This window comes from Lygodium microphyllum, chromosome 18 (genome assembly GCF_053477565.2).
Source record: "Lygodium microphyllum isolate KBCC chromosome 18, Lygodium_microphyllum_v1.1.10, whole genome shotgun sequence".
NCBI classification, from domain to species: Eukaryota; Viridiplantae; Streptophyta; class Polypodiopsida; order Schizaeales; family Lygodiaceae; genus Lygodium; species Lygodium microphyllum.
The window spans coordinates 132,175,951-132,193,717 of NC_141152.1; positions in this window are offsets into that span (position 1 = coordinate 132,175,951).

The window sequence follows — 17,767 nt, forward strand, 5'->3', positions numbered from 1 at the left end:
ATTGGATTGTTGTCCTCAACAATCTAAGAGTAGAGTTTATTTGACTCATCCGAGGTCTTAACATAGCTTTTGGTAACAAGCTGGCTAGCATCTGCCGATCTAGGACTTGGTGAGACATTTGCGGGGTCTTAACGCAGTCTACACTATCAGACTTTGGCCAGTGTTTGCTGCACTAGGATTTGGGGGCCTTAACATAGCTTTTTCTAGCAAGCTGGTAAGTGTTTGCCCATCTAGACTTGGTAGGGGCTCTTTGGGTTTATTGTTTTGATTACCATGCGAGTCCACCCTCAACTCTAGTAGATTTGAGGAGTGGACGTATTATTGGGCCTATGATGAGGGCCGTTTGTTTGGGATGACTCAAGGGGCATTGTAAGAATTGGTGGGATTCTTCTTGATCCAGATGGCGAAGGCATCTTTGCTATGTTTGCGCGCCTTTGCTTCCAAAATCAAAGTGGCTTCCTTGAGAGGACACCCACGCCACTTGGTGAGATACTCAGGATATCCTCTTTGTTCTTGACGTTGGAGGAATGCTTCTACTTCGAAGGGCCCATTGGAATGGAGCATTGTAACGTGCCACCCCCATTGGTTGTCGGGATAGAACTTACACAGAAGTCAAGCATGAAAGCACAAATACTTTATGGTAGGTCAAGCTCGTAGGTGATTTTATTTAGCACTTGAGTGATGCAATAGGGTCCGTAGTAGCGGCGATTGAATTTGGGGCTCATATTCTTTGGGAGTGACATTTTCCTAGAGTTGACTAGGACCATGTTACCTTTGGTGAAAAGTACGGCCTTTCTCTTTTTGTTGGCTTGCTTTGTCTCACGATGATTTTGCTCTGTGTTCTAGGCTTTGTTTGGCTACCGCATTCTAGTCCCTCCATTTCTTCAAGAATTCCTCCACATCTTGATCTTCATCTTTGGCTGCTCCATATGTTAAGGCAAGGGGGGGTGACGACTTCATTTCCTGTGGCCAGTTCAAAGGGTGTGTAACCTATGGCGGAGTGGATGGAGCCAATGTAGTGGAACTCCAGTACATTGAGGTACAAGGCCCAATCCTTTTGGTCCACCCGGGTGTAACTCCTAAGATAGTCTTCAATGCCTTGGTTGACTTGCTTTGTTTGTCCATCTGTCTCACGGTAGAAGGATGATGAGAATCACAACTGTGTTTCTAGGGACTTGAAGAGTTCCTTCCACATGTCACTCATGAATCTTCCATCTCTATTTGACACTATGGCTAAGGGTAGGCCATGTAGCTTGAACACATGCGTAAAGAAGAGGCAGGCTACCTCTTTGGCCTTCAGTGGTGGTTTGGCAGGGATGAGGTGAGCTTTCTTGGAAAAATAGTCTACCACTACAAAGATGATGGTGTATTCATGGGATTTGGGGAGCTCCACAATGAAATACATGCTAATTACATCCCATGGGCGGCTAGGTATTGGCATTGGTTGGAGCAAGCTTGCTAGCTTAGAGCGTGGTGCCTTCACAAGTTGGCATGTAGGACATGTCTTGATGTAGTCAATGACTTCTTCTTTCATATTTAGCCAAAAGAATTGCTTCCTAAGGGCCTCAAGTGTTTTGCTTTGTCCTTTGTGTTGTCCACCTAGTTTTCCAGCATGTATTTCATGTAAGATGAGTTTCTTCAGCTCCACATTTTTGGGGATATATAATCCTTTTCCTACAAATAGGATTTCCTCCTTGAGGGTATACATTCCATGGGGTGTCCTGTCAGCTTCCACATCTTGTATAATTTTGTGCATGTCTTGGTAATGTTCCAAAGCTTCCTTCACTAATTTAAGGAAGTTGTTGTTGACCACACAGACGACTTTCAAATCAACTTTATGGCTCAAGGCATCTACTATCTTATTGGTGGAGACTGGCTTGTGATTGATCTCCAATTCAAATTCAGCTAGGAAGTCTAGCTAGTGAGCTTGTTTGGCCAATAGCTTTGGTTGGGATTGGAAGTATTGGAGAGAGATGTTTTCGGTGGAGACTACTGTGTGTTTGTCTTGAATATAATGCTTCCATTTTTTGAGATAGTGGATTATTGCCAGCATTTCCTTCTCATGTGTGCTCCATCAGCATCTATGAACTTCTTGGATTCATAAGCTATGGGGCGGTCTTCTTGCATCAACACGTCCCCAATGACATAATTTGATGCATCTGTGGAGATTTCAAAGGGTTTGGTGAAGTTAGGTACTTTCAAGATAAGTGTTTGACTCATGCATTTCTTCATCTGTTCAAAAGCATCTTGTTGCTTTGCTGTCCCATGTAAAGGTGTTATCTTCTTTGGTGAGGTGGGATAGTGGTGCGGTGATGAGGCTGTAATCCTTGATGAACATTCTACAGAATACTTTGAAGTCGAGGAACTCCCGCACTTCCCTTACAGTCTTCAATATAGGTCATTTTTGGATGGCTTCTACTTTCTTGGGGTCCACTTTGATACTAGCTACTCCTACAATGAATCCTAGGAATTCTAACTATTTTACTGCAAACTCACATTTTTCTAGTTTGGCATAAAGTTTATGTTGTTGTAGCTTCTCAAAAACTAAGGGTAAGTGTTATTTGCGTTCCGCTAGGGTTTTGCTATAGATTAGGAGATCATCAATGTAAATAATGACAGACATCTATTTCAGGTCTAAAGACTCCATCTATGAGGCCATGAAATGTGCATGGTCCATTACTTATTATGAATCCTAAGACTAACCATCCAAATATTCCATATCGGGTGTGGAAAGCTGTTTTGGGGATATCTTTTTCTGCTATGCGAATATGGTGGTATCATGAGCTAAGATTTATGCGGCTAAAGTACTTGGCTCCATGTAGGCTATCTAAGAGGTCCTCCACTAGGGGCATGGGATATTTGTTTTTGATGGTGATTTTATTAAGGGTCCTATAGTCTACACATAGTCTAAGCCCCCCATCCTTCTTCTTAACAAACAACATTGGGGCACCGAAGGGGGATTTGCTGGGGCGGATAAAACCTTGTACCTCTAATTCATGCAGCTACTTCTTCAATTCCATGAGTTTTGTGTAATTCATACGATAAGGGGCTCTAACCAATGGGGTGGATCCTAGAATGAGTTCGATTTTGTGATCCACGTTCCTTTTGGGCAGTAGGCCCTTGGGTAGCTCTGTTGGCATTACATCCTTGAACTCCTCAAGTATTTCTACTACTTCTATGCTACTGGTTTGGGGTTTGGGCTTCTTGGTGACCTTCTACTCAATGGATCGAATCATGCATAGATAAACCATGTCTCCTTGCTTAACTAAATTCTCCACTTGCTTGGCACTACAAGTCATGATGTGTGGCCTAATAGGGTTCACTTGACATGGTGGTGCTTGGGTTGGTATTTCTAGTTGGTTTGGACTTGACTTCATTGTTTGGCATGAGACTCCAAGCTTATTCTCCTTCATTTGCACTTTGATTGGTGTCATGTCTAGCAATTGCATTCTTTCACAAGGTACTCTGACACCTTCTCCTTGCATATCCAATATCATCTCATTAACTCCCTTTTCCAAACATTGCGATGATATATTTATCATATAACTCCAAGCCTAGAATAACTTCAAAATCATCCATGGGGATTACTAAGAAGTTGAGTTTTGCTTTCCATTTCCTGGCTTCTACTTGTACTGCAAAGACTTGTTTCACTTCCTTAGCCTCTCCTTGTGCAAATGTTACAGTTATTCGTTCTGGGGCAGCCTTAGACAATTTCAATCCATGTTTGGCTACACACTCCGGTGTGATAAAGTTGTGGGTGGCCCTTGTGTCCACCATAATAGCTTGATTCCCTTCGCTCACTCTACCCTTGATGTATAGGTAGTGGAATGCTGCTCCCTGCGCTGCCACGCATTGAGGTCGCACACTGACTATCCATGCTCTTGGGTGGTCGATGCTTTCATCACTTCCTCTTGGGATTTCATAGATGCGCGGAGGTTGCGTTTCCTCTCCTCCATACACACTAGTGGCTGTCACCCTCGACCTGCTTGATGAGGCTGCATCTTCCATGGGGCATTTGCTTTGATAGTGTTATCCCTTGCATTTGAAACATTTGATCCCTATGGTTGGGCGGCCTAGGGGTCTCCACCATGATGTGTTTGATCCCGTGGGACCATATGATGCACTTGGGGTTGGCCTATAGTGGTTGTTCCCCCATTTGCCTACTGCCCTCTTGGTACTAAGGCAGATTATGACATGGCTGGGGTTATGTTAAAGGTCTGGCTCCACATCTCCATAAATGGGCCTCTAGAAGCATTGGGTCTTGGGGTCCATGAATTGTTGTTGAGGTTGGTGTTCTGGTTTCCTTTGGCTGTCCTCCTACCTTCTAGATCCACTAGTCTTTCAGCCATTATCATGGCCTCAGCTAAGTTGATTGGCTCTTGTCTCTCTACGTCTCTTCTAGCCCATTCTTGCATCCCAAATAAGAATCCATGCAATTTGGTGTCAGTGTCCATGTTGGGTAGTTGCAACATGAGTTGCATGTACTTGCTGACATGGTCTTTCATCTTCCCTTGCATTTTCTTGAGGTTTCTCAATTCATCTCTGACTTTGAATTTCTACATCTTTGGAATGAAGTAATCTTTGAGTTCCTCTTAGAGTTCTTCCCATGAAAAGATGGTGTGTCCTTGCTCCTATTCTAGTAGGTACCAACTAGCAATTTTCTCCTCCAAGTAGATTGCTTCCACTTCACCCTTCCTATCTTTGGTGATCTTGGCATACTTCAAGTATCTGTCCACTTCTGTGATCCATTTCTTTAGGACCAACCCATCCCTCTCTCCTTTGTACTTGGCGGGTTGGGGCATCTTAAATTTTCTGTAGTCATCTTCTGAACTGTCACTATCCTCCTCTTCTCTATGGTTGTGTTTTTTTGTCCTTCTTCTTACTTCCAGCTTCTACCACCTTCTCCTTGTTCTTTTTTATATCTTGCACCCTCCTAGAAGTCTCTCCTCTCTCCCTAATCTATCCCTCTCCTCTTGTACTTTTTACCTTTTCTTCTTGTTAACCCCAACACGACGAGAGTGAAAGAAAGTGGAAAAGACACAGGGAAAAGGCGGAAAGAAGGTAGCCCGACGGAAGGAAAAGAAGGAGAAAAGCCCAAAAGCGCAAGGACAACCGTTAAAGACCAAGGCAACCACAAAAAGGGAAAGGCGCGTAAAAAGTGCACCCTAAAATCTTGTAAAAGAGTGCCGGGTTCTCACCCGTGCTATTTGTAAATATAGAAGGGTAGTGAAAAGAAAGCAAGGAAGAGAAAAGAACAATGGAAAACAAGGCCTCGGCCATGTGAAAAAAGAGAAAAAGGGAATGACCGCCCAAAAGGGAAGTAGGGTTTTGTATATAAAGTTGAAATGTGAATGAAGAGCTCATTCTTTGGTGTGGCAAAGCTAGTCTTCATCTTCCTCTCTTCTTGTCTCCTTCTTGCTTGTGTATGCTCTTGAGAGAGGGAGTGTGAGAGTGTGAGGGAGTGAGTGTGTGAGAGAGTGAGGAATCAAGAGGGTGAAGCTCTCCACCATCTCCTCTTCCCTTCTCCTCTTCTCTCTTCTTATCTTCTCTTGCGCGCGCGGCTATGGAGGATGAGGCTTGGAGATGGAGGAGGCTTGAGGATGCTTGAGCTAGCATCAAGAATCGTGGAGCTACCGAAGTGTGAGAGAGAGGAGGGTACTCGATCAAGCATCAAAGGTAAGTTCACTGCATTCGTAGGTTGGACGGCGCGTCGGCTAGGTGAGAGATGGCCATGAGAGCTCGCTTGGAACGCTTGAAACAATAAGCGGTTTGTAGGTCTTGGCGGTTGAGCGAAAGCTCCCACATTTTGGTTCCGTTGCCGGGACCACGGATTCAAGCTCGAGCACCCGCGCACCCCATATCGAGCATCGAAGTAGGGCATTCACCCTGAAATGGAGCTTGAGATAGGTAGGAAGTCTGGTGTTTTTGATCTTCAGAACAGGTAAGTGTTTTGGAACAATCTGGTTATTAATGACTGGAAAACATGGAGAAATTAGTTCAGTGTTTTGTTTTCGATTCAGGATGTGTTTAGGATAGATTAGCAGTAGGAAATCACACACGAAAAGGCAGAGGGCTGCTGCTGTGAAACAAGGGAAAAAAAATCATAGGAACAAAGGGAAAAAATGGAGAAGATGCAAGGTAACGGCATAAGAAACACCAGGGAAGGAACATGTAGTGTGTAGGGAAGAACTAGCAAAGTATAAAACTCTGGGAGGGCAAGAGGACCCCATTTCCAACCAACGGAGAGTGGAAGAGATAGAGAGTGAGCGAGCTGAGCAGCTGTCCGATTGACTGGAGCTAGGAGGACATCGCATTCGGCGACTTCAGGTAATCGATCTCGTCAGCCCCACTCCAGCTCTATCGCGGGGTACTCGCACGACCAATAGGATAATGCACCTAGTGAAAATCGAGCAAATCAGTGTGCGTGACCCATCGGACCGGCGGAATTGGACGGCCGACCTAGTGTCCGATTCCCAGAATCGGACACTCGGACAATCGTCCGATCGGAACAACTCGTTCAATCACTAGACTCGAACTAACTGGTCCGATCAGACGCGCCACGTGGCACTCGGACCGACCGGCTCCTTTTTGTTAAAAGCAGACGCTCGGACCAACTTGTCTGACTCAACTACTCGGACCACTCGGACGCTCTGACTCGGACCCACCCGGTCCGATCGGACGGAGTAATACACGTCACCAGTCGGACCATGTCCGGTCCGACCCCTAGAATCGGACCCATCCATAATCGGACCAGAAGGAATCGGATCGACCGGTCCGATCGGACCTCCTAGGATCGGACCGATCCCTCGCACACTCGCCCGGCCGATTCTTGAGAATCGGACACGCGAACCCTAAGACCCCCACTTTGCCCTAACATACCTGGTCCGATCCCCACAATCAGACCACTGGTTAATCGGACCACTGGTAAATCAGACGTCCGACTCCCAAAGTCAAATCAAAACAAACCTGGCCCTTTCAGGGACACACTGGGGCACTTCCCCAGTGACCCATAAGGCGGCCAGGACTAGAGTAGCAAGCCTGTCAGGTCCAAAACGAGCAAGAGTGAGTAAGATGCAGGAGAAGCACTCACAGCACTCTGATTGAATTTCCGCACTTGAAGAGCACTTAGGAAAGTCAAAAGCCTGTTTGAGCACGAGTGCACGAGGGATAACACACTTACGAGTGACCCTAAGTTGAGCACTGCATTCAAAAATTAAAAAAGAACTCACTCAGATAAATTGCCAAAAAACCCACCACTAGGAGAAAACCCAAGCGTGACAGACGCACAAAGCGCAGGGCAGGATCAAGCAAGGAGCAACAACGACAAGGATTTGACTGACAACCAGGCGCGAGAATTTTACCATGACAGAAGGAGGTTCAGATCATCGGTTTGCAGGGGAGCTAGATGTTAGCACATTTCCCGAAGCCATACAGCAAATGGTGAGCAGTTACGATGCACACGCCTGGTACGAACACCATGGCAGGACAACGGAGGCAATCATTGCAGACCTAGAGGAGGAGAGGAGGCTAGCCTGCAAGGCATTGCAGGGCATAGCAGACTATAATAGGGACCAACAAGCCAGGAGCCTAAGGCAAAGCATGGAGCTGCATGAGGTGCAGCGAGTGTTGAACTCGGCTGGCCGAAACCGAATAGACCGGGAAAGAGCACTCGAGGGAGACCTGACGCTGGGCGAGCTCCTCATGAAACGGCTGCTCGATAACACCGCGGCGGAACAAAATGCCGTTGCGCTAGCAACCTCACTACTTGTAGGACTAGGGGCAACCCAGGGTTCAAAGAGCCAAGCCAAAATACCTATTGTTGCTAAGCAACTCGACAAGTACCAACCACCGGATGACCCGTACAGCTTTGTCGAGCAGTTCAAGCAGGTTTGCGAAGCCAGTGGCCTCAACGACCAGACCCAACGTTCGCAAGCATTCGAACTTTGCTTAAGCGATAAGGGTAGGACGTGGTATACAAGTCTAGATGATATAGAACGAGCCAACTTCAATAACCTCAAGGACCTCTTCGTCAAGAGGTTTGTCGAACCCGGATACTCTTGACAACCTGCTAGTGCATCTGATGAACATCAAGCAGAAGGAGAAGGAGGGCATCCGCGACTACATGACCCACGTTAGAAGTCTCCTTAAGAGAATCCCCTTGGGCAAAAGACCGACTGACAGGGCAGTGTCAACCGTGTTCATCAGCGGGATTCGGGATGAAGAATTGTACAAAGCACTAGCGGGCAATTCGAGCTTGCAAAGGGACGTGGTGGCTAGGGTTTTTGAGGAGGCCATCAGGGTCGATGACCAGCTGAGGGAGCGGAGCTCCAGGAGCTCGAACCCGGAAGAAATAAACCCACAGAGTTTAGAACGAACGCCAACCTCTAGCGAGCGATCCAACGCGTCATCCCACGATAAGGGGAAGGCCGCCGAGGCAGACCATGGCTTGGCCGAGGTCAAGACAGAACTGGCCAAAATACAGGACATGTTAAGGCGACCTACGCGTCCGTACGCCCAGTGCGTGTACTGCGGAGGAAACCACCTGCCAGCAGAATGTCAGGACCCTAGGTCAAGACCCTGCACTAACTGCGGAAGGTTCGGCCATGATGCCACACACTGCAGACTACCACGAAGACTACCATACACGCAGCCCTACGGCCAGCTCTATCCGGCTAACAGGCCACTGCCATTCTACGGAAGGGGAGCTCCTCTTGCCCTACCAGCACCTAACGATACGAAGCCAGCGGTCCCCAGGGTGGACATAAACCCTATTGGTATCCCTAGGCCGCCTAGTCCCTATGTGACCCACCTACCGAGCGATGCTCCTGTGCATTACGTAGAGGAGCCCAGTGACGAAGAAACCTACATATACCCGTACATCTCGCATGACGACAAGGGCAATGCAATCCTCATGGATTACCGACCAGTACCGGTGATGGCACTAGGACGAGGACGGGGTAGAGGCCTGGGAGGGCAGCCACCGGATCCAGTCACTTGTTGGACATGTGGACATCGCGGTCACGTCTCCTCACGGTGCCCAGAAAGAGAACAGCAAAATAGGGACAAAGCCGACCAAAGGTGTGCAGAGTGCGGAATCACTCATCTTTTCATAGATTGCCCAAAACGGAAGCCGCCTTCTGGTACAGCTAATTTGCCATTTGTCCCGCTGGGACTGTTTGGTGTTGAAAACCCCGATGGGGAGGCCACACCTATCCCCCTACGAGTGATGATCCAAGCACAAATGAAGCAGGCCGGCGTCTCTCCGCCAGGACCTAGCAATCAGAACGCTACCTCTGTAGGAAAGAAAAGCCGTAGGCGAAAAAAGAAGAGGTCAGAGGCTAAGGTCGCACTAAAAACCGACAGTATTACGACCTTGCCCCACGGCAAGAAAGTCTCAGACGCAGAGGCAGAAACTTCAGCCCCCCTAGAACTACGCAACCGGAGAGCGCTAAGGTAAGGGAATACCCACACCCTAGGCGGCAATTGGAAGCCATAGAAAAGGTAAAGGAATGGGTGAGGGAGGCTCAACAGCACCTCAAGGACGTCGAGCCCATCACGGAGGATGAGATCGAGGACCTCTCCAGCATGAGTGCGCCGTCATCGCTACCCCACCCTAAGTCTGCCGAGGCGACTACGCCACAAGCAGTACAGATAAGGACCAGGCCAGGCCTAGACATAACAGAACCACAGGACAGCCGTGGCCATTGGTCCGGACAGTTTGAACATAGGGCAGGACAGGTGTTTAGCGATCTCCTAACCACACTAGTGACCACCCTTGTAACGGTTGCACTGGGAGAGCTGCTCAGGCAACACTCTACCCTGTGGCAGGACCTCAAACGGTGGATCGAAAGACCACACGAGCAAGCCCCAGGAAATGCTCAAGACCAGGATGCAGAAACGCACTTGCCAAGTTTGACGCTACACTCAAGCCCTAAGTCCTTGCACATCAATGCCTTCTGGGAGGGCTCAGAAATGCATACAGTCCTGCCAGTCCTAGCCTTGGGGGATACAACGAGAAGGGGGATCGTGGACATAGGAGCAGGGGTCAGTATGCTTAACTATGCAGTGCTACAGAAGTGGGGAAACCCGCCCGTCGAAACTGCCCGGTTTAACGTCACGCTAGCAAATGGCATGCGAGTGAGACCATTCGGGGTCTTGAAGAATTGGCCAGTGAAGATTGCAGGAATCCAGTTCTCTGTCGACTTTATCGTCATGAAAGGAGTGGACTATGATATCTTACTGGGTCGACCCTGGATGCGCAATGCCAGAGTTATCGAAGACTGGGGTAACAACCTGATCTTCTTGGGCAACCGAATTGACGCTGTGAGAATAGAGATGGACACTTGGAAGACCTCACCAGTCGACCTAGATACCATCTCCATTCTACTCAAAGGAACCAACCAGAACAAGGCACCCTGTGGGTCCTTGACGAAGTATATCCCTTGCCCAGAGGACGAGCGGGATTGGATGCATGTTCTCGCTACACTTGATTTGCCGTTCTCAGATCATGAAGCGTACGAGCAGGCTGTCAAAATAGTTGGCAAGCCAAGAGAAACACAGCCCACACCTGTCTACATGATGGCAGCAAGCCTCCATGACGGACCTAAGCCTGTTGCCTTCCAAGTGCCAACTAATAGGAGGGAACTTCAGGGAATACTGGGGCATCTAACGGACTGAGTGGAGCGCAACGCAGCCGCCAACCTCAAGCCGCTCCAAGACCTCTTGGAACAACCCGATGGAAGTGGACCAGAGTGCACGAACTAAATCTCAGATACAACTGGGCATTGGTCCCCGACCAACAAAATGAGGCAGAACAGGCCTTGGCGAATGATGAGTAGTCCAGCAAGGCGGATTTCGGCGACGAATATGAAGATTGCCAACCCGTCGATGAAGAAAGTGAGGGTGAGATGGACACGGTAGAATATGATACCGAAGGGCGAGAGATTGAGCAAATCCGAGCAGATGCAAAACCACAGCCGAGGCCGGCCCTTAGGATGGACCAAGGGTTCATGTGTGCGAAATGCGATCGTGCTTGGTTGGAACAGATGGGGGCTGTGGATTTTAAGCAGGCCGGCCTGACCCAACCAAAAGTGGCAGCCTTGCTTAGAACCGAGTCGCCCTCCGAACCGCGGCCACCAGGGGAGACCACCTCCCCTAGTGAAAATGAGGAATTGGACTCTGAATCTGAAGTTACTTCGGAGGATGACCTAGAAATCCCTAGGCCACCCACGACCAGACGCACCAGGGGAGATCTACCCATCCACCTGAGGTGCCGACAGCTACGACAGAATAAAGCAGAGTGCCCCAACGATGTGCGATCGGAAGAGCAACGAAAGCCGCGAGACCTCCCTAAGCGCTTTTCGAAATTCAAAAGAGGGGACAGGGTGGTGGTTCTGCTAAGTGCCAAACGCCAAGGGCAAATCCGTGAACCCATCGAAGGGCCAACCAAGGTCAAGGAGATAAACCTAGCCCTGGAACGAGAAACACCCCGATCAGTGTTCATTGCCGAGGACCTGACCACGGAGGAAGAATCCAGCCTCATCACTCTTTTGCGGGAGTACCAGGATGTGTTTGCTTGGTGGTCTCTAGACGAGCTACGAGGGGTAGATCCGAGTGTTGTGACTCACAACATACCCATGACGACGGATGCAATGCCGGTCAAGCAGTGACCATACCCCATGAATCCCAAGCACGCCCATACTGTCAAGGAGGAAATTGACAAGTTGATGCGAGCCGGGTTCATTTACAAAATTGACCACACGGACTGGGTATCACCCATAGTCATTGTGATGAAGAAAAATGGCAAGATTCGAGTTTGCGTCAATTACAAGAAAGTAAACGCAGCGACAGAGAGAGACAACTACCCCTTACCATACACCGAGCACATGCTTGAGAGGGTGGCAGGTAAGGAAGCCTACAGTTTCCTAGATGGCTTCTCGGGATATAATCAGGTGCAAGTGCACCCTGCAGATAGGCACAAGACCGCCTTTGCCACTAAGTGGGGCATCTTTGCCTATGTAGTCATGCCATTCGGGCTAACCAATGCCCCCGCCACTTTTCAACGCCTCATGTGCACCATATTCAAGGACATGCTTCGCAAGGAGTTGGAGGTCTTCGTCGATGACCTATGTGTCCATTTGGCCTGGAACCAACATCTCGAAAAACTCCGCGCGGTCTTTGAATGGTGTCGTTTATATCATCTCTCTCTCAACCCCCTGAAATGTCAGTTTTGGGTAAAGCACGGTTGCATCCTGGGACACGTGGTATCCAAGAACGGCATTGCCATGGACTTCTCAAAGGTCAAGGTTATCGTGGACCTCCCACCCCCAAGTAATTATAGGGGGGTTCAATGCTTCTTAGGTCACATAGGATACTACCAGCGGTTTGTACTAAACTACGCGCTAATTGCTAGGCCATGGTACAAGCTGCTAATTGCCTTCGAGTGGACCGAAGCCTGCCAACGAGCCTACAAGGAACTGAAAAAAGCCCTAACAACAGCACCTATCCTACGACCCCCAGATTGGACTATGTTGTTCCACGTACACATCGACACCTCTAAGTTTGCTATGGGGGCAGTGCTGTGCCAACCTGGTGAGCATAACTTAGATTACCCAGTGAGTTTTGCAAGTAGGCAGCTCACTGAAACAGAGATGAACTATTCAACAACAGAAAGGGAGGGATTAGCCATGGTGTTTGCCGTGAAGAAGTTCCGGCATTACCTGCTTGCCACCCCCTTCACCTTCTTTGTCGACCATCAAGCTCTGCTCTATCTAGTCAACAAACCTTGCGCTACAGGATGTATAGCCCGATGGCTTCTCCTGCTCCTGGAATTCGACTTCTCAGTGGTAGTACGGAAGGGAAAACAACACTACATGGCTGACCATCTGTCCCGAGTACCCACAGGAGAAGCTGCTGGACAAGGCATAGTGGACGAATTACCAGACAGCCACTTATTCCACATATCCGGCGAAAAAGACCTATTCAGGGCCGACCTGACACCATATTGGGCAGACGACATAGTCCAAGTACTCGAGCATGGGCTGCCCGAACGACCAATGGAACGGGCACGGCTTAGGCGATTAATCCTAAAAATCCAGCCCTATCAGTTGATTGCAGGCCAGCTCTATAGGCTGGGGCAAGACGGTCTGCTACGTAGATGCGTATGTGAGCATGAGATGCACGATGTGCTCTCAGAGGCGCACAGCGACATTGCAGGAGGACACTTTAGCGAGGATACGATAGCACGAAAGGTGTTGCAGTCCCAGTTATGGTGGCCCACGCTCTTCCGGGATGCCTCACAATTTGTCAAACACTGCGATGAGTGCCAACGGACAAGGGTCCCGATCCGTAAAGATCAGATGGAGTTAACCCCAATCATTGCTTGCCAACCTTTCGAAAAGTGGGGTATTGACTTCATAGGACCCATTAGCCCTGCAGCACAATATTCACAGGCTAGATACATAGTAGTAGCCACGGACTACCTTACCAAATGGGTAGAGGCGAGGGCCACACGGAAAAACGACGCTAGGACAACTGCCAAGTTTTTATGGGAACAAGTAATCTCGCGTTTTGGGTGCCCCATCGAATTGGTCAGCGACCAGGGAACACATTTCATCAATGAAGTGATAGCCCATCTCCTATCCACTTTCCTAATCATCCATTGCAAATCCTCACCATACTACCCTCAGGCTAACGGCCAGGCTGAGTCAACCAACAAAATTCTCATCACTGTCCTGACCAAAGTCGTCTCAGCCTCACGAAGTGACTGGGATAACAAGTTGATGGCAGCCCTGTGGGCCTACCGAACAGCTTATAAGACGGCCGTGGGACAAACGCCTTTCAGGCTAACCTATGGGACTGAAGCTATTCTTCCATTAGAATTCTTTGTCCCTAGTCTGCGGATAGCACTACAAGAACGATGGGAGGGGAGGAAGGCATGGACGCAACGCTTAGTCGAGCTAGAACGCCTATCAGAGGTACGTCTACTAGCCACCCACGCGCTTATTTGTGAGAAAGCTAGACGCAAAACCTGGTTTGACAAGCACGTCAAGCAACGAGAGTTTGAGCCGGGAAACCTAGTGCTCCTCTATTCAGTTAAAGGACACAAACAGAAGATGAAATTTAGAGGTCTTGGGCCCTTTAAGGTCCGCGCAATCAGCCGAACTGATAATGTCGAGCTGGAAACACTGGATGGAGAGGGAATCAGCTTCTTTAACGGTAGTCGAATCAAAAAATACTATCCGCCCACGCACCCACTGCATGAACAACCAATGGTGGAAACACAGGTTAAAATATGAGTGGCCATACTTACGGAAATCGACGAAGATGAGGACGAGCTTGTAGAACCCACCTACCTCCGCATCATGGTTACGGCCAAGCAAACGTGCTCCTTCAACGCCCTGATCGACGAGGGGGCGGATTTTAACATCTTGACGCATGAGCATTGGACCCAACTTGGCGCACCAACACTTTATCCCACAACAGCCAGATTGAACCCATATGGGGCCCAATCCTACCCGCTCCTCGGCACATGCAGGGTTGTCGTTTCTATCAAGACTGAAACTATTCCCATGCTGTTCTACGTCCTACCCGATGCCAGGGAGGCAGGCACAGAGTCATTTCTCAGGTGAACTTTTAAAAAGAAGACCCGTTGCAATGTTGATTATGAGTCACAACACATCCACCTAACAATCGGGAATGTGGCTATTGTCACGACTTCCAACCAGCGCCTCATAACCCCAGCATTGCTCAATGGACCACCATTAGAAATAGCCGCACACAGGACTAAGAAGGAGGGCCGTGCATATTTACTACACCCAGATCCCCATGCATCGCAACCCACCAAACCTAAGGCAAAACCCCAACAGACTTGCTTGCACTGGATGCCGAAGGAGCCTCAGGATCAGCCTAGAACTAGACGCGCGGGTCCGCGAAACACATACAAACCTAAACCTAGAAGACCAAAACGCCATCATCACAAGCGCCGCGTGGTTAAGAAAATATGGGTCCCTAAAATCCTGCTGCATGCACAAGGCTACTATGAAGGGAATGCCTTACTGTGGGTCCCCAAGGTCCCAACTGACACGAGCCCTGCTCCTACGTCAATCGCAAGGCCTCATCCTCCAAGGCCTTGTTGAGATATCGAGCTCCACTCGTGATACGCCAGGGTGACTGTTGTGTATTTATGTCACCGACTTGTTAGTTGCAGATGCGGTTGGTACACCGCCCCTGAATAATAGCTACATGATAGCTATCCTTATCTACTCTAGTTTGTGGCTCAGTTAGTATGCCACCTTAGTTAGTTGAGTTTGGTTTGAGACCCATATCTAGGGTTCTTCTATTTCTTTGTACTTGAGTTCTTTTGGCTTACACAACTAAGAAGAGGAAAACTGTTTTCAGCCTCCACCCTTGTGTGTCTTCCCCCATTGTGCAAGCAAGAAAGCTTCAAGCGAGACTCCTTCATTCTCTCCCACAATCTTGACATGGTATCAGAGCCTTGTTGGTGGTAAGGAGCTCAAGAAAGCAAGCCAAGCTCACGGTGTTCTGGTAAGAGGAGCAGTGTTGCTTTCATTTTCTGTTTTGGGAGCAGATCTCTGCAGGTAGCACAGCCGGAAAGTGTAGGAGTGCATTGTCTCAGGTTGAGACGCCCTTCGCGGTGAAGCAAGAGGGCAGTATATGCTGCGGGCGAGGGCTTTAGCCCTCGCGAGGGCTAAAGCCCTCGGCGACCTTGTTTTTTTGATTTGAGGCCATTTCGGGGCCTGTTTTGGAGGCGGAAGTTTTGTGCACGCACTCAGAAAAAGGCCCAGTTTTATGCTGTGCAGCCACTGTTCTACAGGTCGGTGAATAGTTACTGTAAAAATTGCATGGTATGCTTGTGCGCAGAGACATTGGGAGTTACAGAATCATCCCTGTTACCTGTTGATGCAAAATCGTCACTAGGAAGTGACTGTGTGGTCAAATACCACTTTCGCCAGTTTTGCAGGTTTTCCCTTGTGAGGGTGAAGCTGTGGTTTTTGCAGTGACAGAATTTTTTGCAGTCTTCTGTAATGGCATCTGATTCTCTTTCACAGATTGTCACTGAAAAGCTTGACAAGAACAACTTCCAAGCATGGAAGTTTAGAATGATGAATTTCCTTATGGGAAAAGGATATTGGGAATTTGTTGCAGGAAATGAAGAAGAACCAGTTCTTCCTGATGTTTCCAATCAACAGCAAATGCAGGCATTTAAAGCATGGCATAAGAGAGCCAGGAAAGTTATGTATTGGCTGTCTATCAGCATTTCAGACTCTATGATTGTGCATATTCAGGATGCAAGTACGCCAAAGGAGGCATGGGATACTTTGTCAAAAATGTATAGCACAAATACGCAAGCCAGGAAAATGCAGCTCAAGCAAGAGTTGCACAATGTGCAAAGAGAAAATATGAGCATCAACGACTACCACATGAAGGTGAAGAAGATTGCAGATGCACTTGCTTCCATTGGGTCACCAGTGGAAGATGATGATTTAGTTTCTGTGACCTTGAATGGTCTAGGAAAGGATTATGCACAGTTTCGGACATCCATTTCAGTTCGTGAAAGATTTCCTGATTTTGAGGAGCTGATTGCTCTTCTAATTTCTGAGGAGCAAAGAAATGGTGGTGCATCTTCTTCAGGAGGAACTTCAAAAGAAGCTGTCTTCTACTCAAATGCTGGAAGAGGTAGAGGCAGAGGTAGAGGAGGCCGATATGGAGGCCGTGGTAGAAATCAGAATATGCAGCAAACTCAAGAAAACCAGTCCTATGGAGGAGGACATGGTAACTCTAGAGGCAGGGGGAGCCAAAGAGGTCGTGGTGGATGGCAAAGAGGCCAAAATGCAAACAGTAATGTTGAATGCTACTATTGTGGTAAAATGGGTCATATGGCTAAAGACTGCTATAAAAAGCAGAATGACATCATGAATGGAAAACTGCAACAAGGAAATTATGCATCCTCTAGTAGACAGGGTGATGACAGAAATGAGCATCTGTTTATGGTGCAGCACATGAACAATTCTATGACAAGTGCAGAAGAAAGCAACGATGTATGGTATGTTGACTCAGGTGCATCAAACCACATGACAGGTCATGCAGAATGGATGGAGGATGCAAGGAAAATGGAAAAACCAGGATTTGTGGAGACTGGTGATGATACTGCACATCCTATTGTGCAGATTGAAAAAATTCCATTGTCTATGCAGGATGGGAAAAAGAAATACCTGTCTGATGTATTTCATGTCCCGAATATCACCAAGAATCTGGTTTCTGTTGGTCAAATGGTTGAACAGGGCTTGCAGGTCAGATTTAATCCTCATGAATGCTTTGTTGAGGATATGAAAAATAAAGGTCGCTTGATAGCAAAAGGAAAGAAGAAGGGCAGAATGTTTACATTGGATGCAGACATGTCTGAATTGAGTGCAGCAATGTTTGCACATGGGACCGGTGTAGTTGCAGATATTGATATCTGGCATAAATGCATTGGTCATGTTAATGTACAACGACTTAAATCAATGCAAGCCCAAAATATTGTTGCAGGTTTGCCGAAATTCAAGGTTGCAGAAATGCGTAAGGTATGTGAAGCCTGTCAATTTGGAAAACAGGCAAGGAAACCATTTCCTAGACATGTTCAAGAGAGTAAGAAGCCATTGGAATTAATCCACTCTGATGTGTGGACAACTAAAGCTGCATCTCTTGGAGGCTGTCATTATTTTGTCAGTTTTATTGATGACTATAGCAGAAAAGTTTGGGTGTA